A 6000-nucleotide genomic window follows, 5' to 3' on the forward strand; every position below is an offset into this window, starting at 1 on the left:
CACAAGTGGCTTAAACAAGATAGACTTTTACTTTTCTCTCATATAAAGAAGCCCAGCAATGATTGGGAAGCTCCTTAAAGTCCTCAGCAACTCAGACTTCCACCTTTCTGCTCTGCCACTTTGGTGCACCGTCTACCCTTAAGTGGGCCACGTGCTCCAAAATAGCCACTGGAGCTCCAGCCATCAAGTCTTCATTCTGGGCAGGAAGCAGAAAGAATTGCAGTGGAAAGGAGAGACGATGCACTAAAGAGCGTGCCTTCCCACTCAACAACTTTTGTCCAGGTCTCCTTGGTCAATACTGGCTGTAGACGGGGGCAAGGGACGCGGTCCTTGAGTTGGGGACTTTGCCATCTGAGTAAAATCACGTTTCCGTGAGGGAAAAAAAAGATACGGAGAATAAATACGAGGTATGAAACTAGCAGCATCTGCCAAAGGGAAGAGAGGTAGAGGGGAAGAGTTAGAGCCTCTTGGCGTTTTAACTCTCTCGAGAGCAATGAAGAACTCTTTTCCAATTATCTTATTTGTGAGATTATAAAGAAAATAAACTCCCGTGTGCCTAACAGGTAGGAAAGAATGATCAGTCACTACCCCATCAACAGGGCCTACAGACCCAGGACCCGTCCTCAAATCATCCATCCTGGAGAGGCGACACCCCAACATAGTAAGTCTCCCCACAGCACCCCCCTCCCTCCAGCTGAGAAGCCTGGGAGGGACCCCGGCCCCAGGCAGGGCCCGACTCCTATCCGGATCGTGTCTGCAGGGAAAACCTGGGGGCACTGCCATGCCTTGGGTCGGGGACAGCTCCCCTCCACCCTCGGCCCCCCAGACCTGCCGGCTTCAACTGCATCCCCTTCTCTCACAAGACTTGCTGACTCCAGCTGAGCCCTCCAAGGGCCCTAAAGGGGACAATAAACGTCAGAAGAGCCTGACGTCAGAAGGAGGTGATAAAACATAAGAAGCAGACAGAGCTTCTCAAGTCTGGCCCAGACGCACGGGCCCTGACCGTGACTTCCCGCCCAACAGCCATTTCCTCAGACATCTGCGTAGCCGCGACACCTCGCGCGAGAGGCTGGGCCCGGAGCAGAGGACAGAACGGCCTGGGAGCCACAGCCTCAGTGTCAGCCTCTGGGCAAGCAGAGCAGAGTCACGGCTGAGCTGCAGCTCCCTGGGGGCTGTTCCTCCCCCAGCCCAAGGAAGAGCAAAGCCCGTTCCATTTGTCATCCAACGGGGTATTGACCGGACAGCCGCTGGCACCCACGTCCTCTGCCACAGTCATGTGGCCACCTCCGGGCTCGGTGCTCTCAGCTGACGTCAAGCAGAAGGGATCTGAGCCAGCGAGGGCCACCAAGAATTCTATGGCATCGCCTTGCTCACGTGGAATGAATACCCTGTCTCAGGACCCCCGGGCGCACCTGGGGAAGGAAGGGCGTGCTGTGTGGAGACCTCAAAGCTGGTCCATCAAGTATGTTCCTCATCTTTGGCTCCTGCCAAGTATTCCATCTGAAGAAAGGGCTCCCAGCTATGAAGGCACGAACGAGTAGGTGAGTGAATGGTTGACAGCCGTGCACCACGAGAGCATCGTTGGTCTACTCCACACGCACTTACCAAGTGAGTAGTAGGTGTGCCGGGCCAGGGGTACAGGGAGGAGAAGACGGGCCGTGCCCACCGTTCCTGCGCAAGACGGTTCAATGACCCTGCCCCCGTTCATCGCCCGTCTGCCCAGCCTGGTCACGTCCTCCCTCCTACCAGCGCCCTGATCCGGGACCCACGACCCACCACCCCACCAGCTGCCCGGTGTTCCTCCCCCAGGGGTAGCCCCGACTGCCGCCCCCGTCGTGGTGGCATCCGCTCCTGGCTGGTGATCGGATGTGGGTCGCCAAAGCTGGAATAGAGGTTTCTGGGGGCTCCGGGACCACGGTTTCTCTCTCGTCCAGAGAGCGTCCAGGATCGACCCTCTGCCTCCTCTTCCGGCCGCCGTCCTGGAGGGGCGTGAGCCCAGAGCCGTCTCGTTCCCTGCCCAGAGAGGCTGTCTGCCCACAGAGGAAGCAGAGCCAAGATTGCTGTGGAGAACAGGTGCTGAGCCTTCCCCAAAGGCCCCGCCCCTGGGCCTACAGTTCTGTGAGACCCAGATCACCCCACCACTTAAGCCTGCTCGTTTGGGGTTTCCGCATCTTGCAGCTGAAGGCATCCCTGTGACCTGGTCCCATAGGGGCTATGACAGAAGGAACGCTTTTCTGCCTGGGGGAGGGGACATTTGGGCAGAGTGTTAAAAGCGCGAGCTTCAACTGGCCAGAAGGATAAGGAAGGAAGAACATTTCAGGCAAAGGGAATGGCATGAGGAAGAACATGAAAATTTTAAAAAGCATAACTTCCTCAGGGTGTGGGAAGGGAATGGGCTTTGGAGGGACAGAATGACACTTGGGACTCTTCTAAGTAATTAAGCTCATTCAATCCTCATGGTGACCTACCAGGACATACAAATTTGTTCCCCACTTGAGGATGATAATCAGCTTTATCCACATGAGACTGAGGCACAGAGAGGCTAAGTGATATACTCAAGGTCACACAGCTGATGTTAGAGCTGGGATATCCAGTCAAGCGCCTGCCTCCAGCGTCCAGACTCTGAAGCCTGACTGTCGTGTCACCTTGGGCAAGTCATTTAACTCACCCAGCCTGAACAACAGGGATTTAGATCTTTTGTTTGTGTTTCACTGGGGCCCCCTATCCTTTCTCCTGGAGGGAGGCAGTCTCAGGAAACAGGTGGATACCCAGGGCCACAGGCCTGAGCCTACATCCCCCTTTGACCAGTTTCTTCCTAAACAGCTTTGGGCAAGTATCTGGCCTCACAGAAATCTCAGTTTACTCACCTGTAGAATGGGACCAACGGAGCAAATGGAACCTGCGTCATTGGGTGACTGACCAGGTGTCTGTTCGGCGCGCCTGGCCAGCCGCAGGGTGGGGAGGGCGAGGCATCTAGGAACACAGACTCTGTCCCGGGGGGTTTTAAGAGGCGGCAGAGGAAACCATGGGAGCATGCCTGCACCCCAGGAGAGCGCACAGCTAGAGCCCTGGGAACTCCACAAGGAGCTGAGGGGGCACAGCCCACAGAGGCACACGGGAATGGGAACCCGGGAGGTCACCGAATAGCAGCTGTCCAGAGCCCGGACCAGCCAAGGAAGCGGGAGAGCAGGCGGGCAGGGTCAGCCTCCTCAGATGCCACAGAGAAGACAACTGCGATAAGAACCCCCAAGTGCCTGTCAGATCTGGCAATTAGGAGGTCATCAGTGACCTTGGTTGGCAGAGGCTGTGGGGACAGTGGGAGGACAGGAGGCAGGCGCGGAGGGAGTGGAAGCTGGCAAGGCAGGAAAAGCCCTCCCACGAGAGAAGATAAGTAGTAACACCAAACAGTAGCGATAAGGCGGCAGGCTGCGTGGGCCACTAAGTTTTCAGGCTCACCGGCTGGGAGGGGGTGGCCGAGCCCCACCCCCACCCCAGTGAGGACAACCCAAACTCCGCAAAGGGGGGGCAGGGACTTCCAAGGACACACAGGAAGGTGTGGTTTTACGTTTCAAGTCACCAGGGAATCGCCTCGAAGCACAGTCTCCCAGGATGTGGGGCAGATCCGGCTCCAACGTTGATGTTGTAAGTTACCGTAAACACTTGGGAAGATAGATGTGGGCAGACATCCCATATGGATGCGTGCATGGGTGGATGGATGGAGTCCTAATGATACATGAAAATTGCACTATTTCAAAATCTAAACCTAGCTAGCAGCGATTTAGTGACTACTGAAAAGCAGACTTCCTGCTGATGGTGAGTGGATGGAAACACATAAAAGCAATGGCTCCCTCTCCAGCCCCACCCCTCCCACTGGATTATTCAGATGGATGGCTGGCTGGATGGATGGATGGATGAGTGGGTGGGAGGGTGGGTGGGTGGATAGAAAGGTGGAGGGATGGATGGATGAGTGGATGAGTGGATGGGTGGGTGGATAGACGAGTGGATGGATAACTGGATGGATGAAACACTATTGGGGTATACGGGTTGGGTGCATTGGCAACTGACCACCCAGATCGCGGATATATTTGGAAACAAACCAGAGACACAGTATGTTTTCCCATGAATAAAGAAAGTCAGTTAAAACCATCCAGCCTTTTCCTCTAATATGACCATCACTATTTTGGTTACAAAACTCGAGCGTTGTTTCCAATTGCACTCTGGGAATGAGACCATTTTCATTTTATTACTTGCAGGCTCTTGACTTGAAATAACAAAGTAAAATTGTCTCTTATGCTAAGTGTCTGCACCCGGTTGGTTGGATTTAGAGCCCGCGGAATGTAAAGACATTACTTTGCATCTGTAGGACAGGTGTGACAATAGCTATCCCCCACAGCCCAATGGCCTATTAGCCCCAGAGGAGCACCTGGGACAGGGCCCAGCATCCAGTAGTTGCTCAATAAATGCTGGTTCTTATTTTTCTTTTGAGTCAAACTCATCACCCATTTCAGGGAGTCCTGACCAGGTGGTTTTCCCAGGACTAGCATCTTGACAGGCGTTCTGGGAACAACGCTGAACTTCCGTGACAGCATCAGCTTCGCCTAGGCCCCCAGCAAGGCCTCAGATTCTCACTCCTCAGGAGAAGACAGGTCACTCCTCCTCTGAAGCCAGACTGCCTTGCTGCAGGCCCCAGGACAGCTGCCTCCTCCCCCAGGCCCATGGCACATCATCCCTGCAGCCACTGAATCCACTGCTGGCTCTCGTCTTACCAGCTGTGTGACCTCAGGCCAGTGACTTAACCTCTCAGAGCCCCATTCCTCTCATCTGTAGAATGGAGACAATACTAACCCATGGGTGCAAGGATGGTTGGGAGGCTCACATGAAAAAAAAGTGTAAAGCATTTGGCTCTGCACCCAGACAGTGAGACTTTAATAAATGGTAAGATGGTGATAGTCATTTTTATTTTCTCAAATGATGACAATTCACTTTAGGTAGATCATTCAAAATTATGCAAATTAATTGGCCCTCATAATCATGGTGAGACAGGGCAGAGGTTCTCATTCAGATTATATCCATAAGGAAATGCACTGATCAGAAAGGGTAAGAGACCGGCCTGAGGTCACACAGCAAAAAGGCTGACCTCAGGAAGATGCCTCCAGCTCCTGCCCAGGCACCTTCCCGGGGCCCCCCAGAAACCTAGCAAGACATCCCTTCTGACTGCCCAGGGCCAGGCCCTGCTCATCTTTGTCCCATCTTCCCCTCCCCCTTCTCCAGGCTAACATGATTTCATTCAGCCCCAAACGTGTGAGAAGCTTGGGCTGATGCATAATTCATGACGCCAATTTGCATTCTCTCCACCAGGCCTTCAGCCTCCTCCCCCACCGCCCCCAGCCCAGCCCAGCCGCTCCTCCCAGATCTAGCATCTGCGTTCCCAGTGACATTTTTCTAGCAGCAGTGGTCTGGAAGCCCCATCCCAGAGCTGGAAATGCTTCGTGAATCACAAGGCGGTTCCTTCTCCCGTGGACATTGTCAGAGCAATTCAGGGGCCTGCCCTTGGGGATCATGAGACAGGCCTCCTTCTGGAACCTGTGTTGGGCAGGTGGGGCTGGAGGAGAGTATGAACACAGCATTTCAAACAAGGCCATGCTGGGCGGGGGGGGGGGGGGGGGTCTTCTCGTCTTCCCCCTGCAGCCAGGCACACGCATTCCATTTGGGCCCGCCCCCCCAGGGTGCTCAAGTCAGGTTCACTGACCTCCCCCCGTGCCCAGCCCTTGTCAGAGCTTGTCCTTAGATGAGAAGGTGAGTCTGGTTGAGCCCAAACTCCACGCTCCTTCTGTGGCCAGGACTTGGGGGCCCCAGGCCTCTGCAGAAGAGTTGGCTGAGGCCTAGGGAGGATGAGGCTTTGACTCAGTGGCCAGGATGGGACTGAGGGAAAGGGGTATAGTCACGGGGCAGGGGGTGGGGAGGGAGGAACACCCCAGAACTGCCTGATGAGAGACATAG

The 6000-nt window shown here is 54.8% G+C and overlaps 1 long non-coding RNA gene across 2 annotated transcripts; it reads right to left on the reverse strand.

Moving 5' to 3' along the window:
* Positions 1-6: 6 nt before the first annotated feature.
* LOC123596731 lies at positions 7-3156 on the reverse strand. Of its 2 annotated transcripts, none has more exons than XR_006711832.1 (3): positions 2868-3156; positions 1413-1519; positions 7-351 (listed from the first exon to the last, which is right to left on the reverse strand). It is a non-coding gene; the product is annotated as an uncharacterized LOC123596731 (long non-coding RNA). The 2 variants fall into 2 exon arrangements; XR_006711833.1 differs by lacking the exon at positions 2868-3156 and adding an exon at positions 1606-2641.
* Positions 3157-6000: the final 2844 nt, after the last annotated feature.

The sequence above is a fragment of the Leopardus geoffroyi genome, chromosome C1 (assembly GCF_018350155.1).
Source record: "Leopardus geoffroyi isolate Oge1 chromosome C1, O.geoffroyi_Oge1_pat1.0, whole genome shotgun sequence".
Lineage (NCBI taxonomy): Eukaryota > Metazoa > Chordata > Mammalia > Carnivora > Felidae > Leopardus > Leopardus geoffroyi.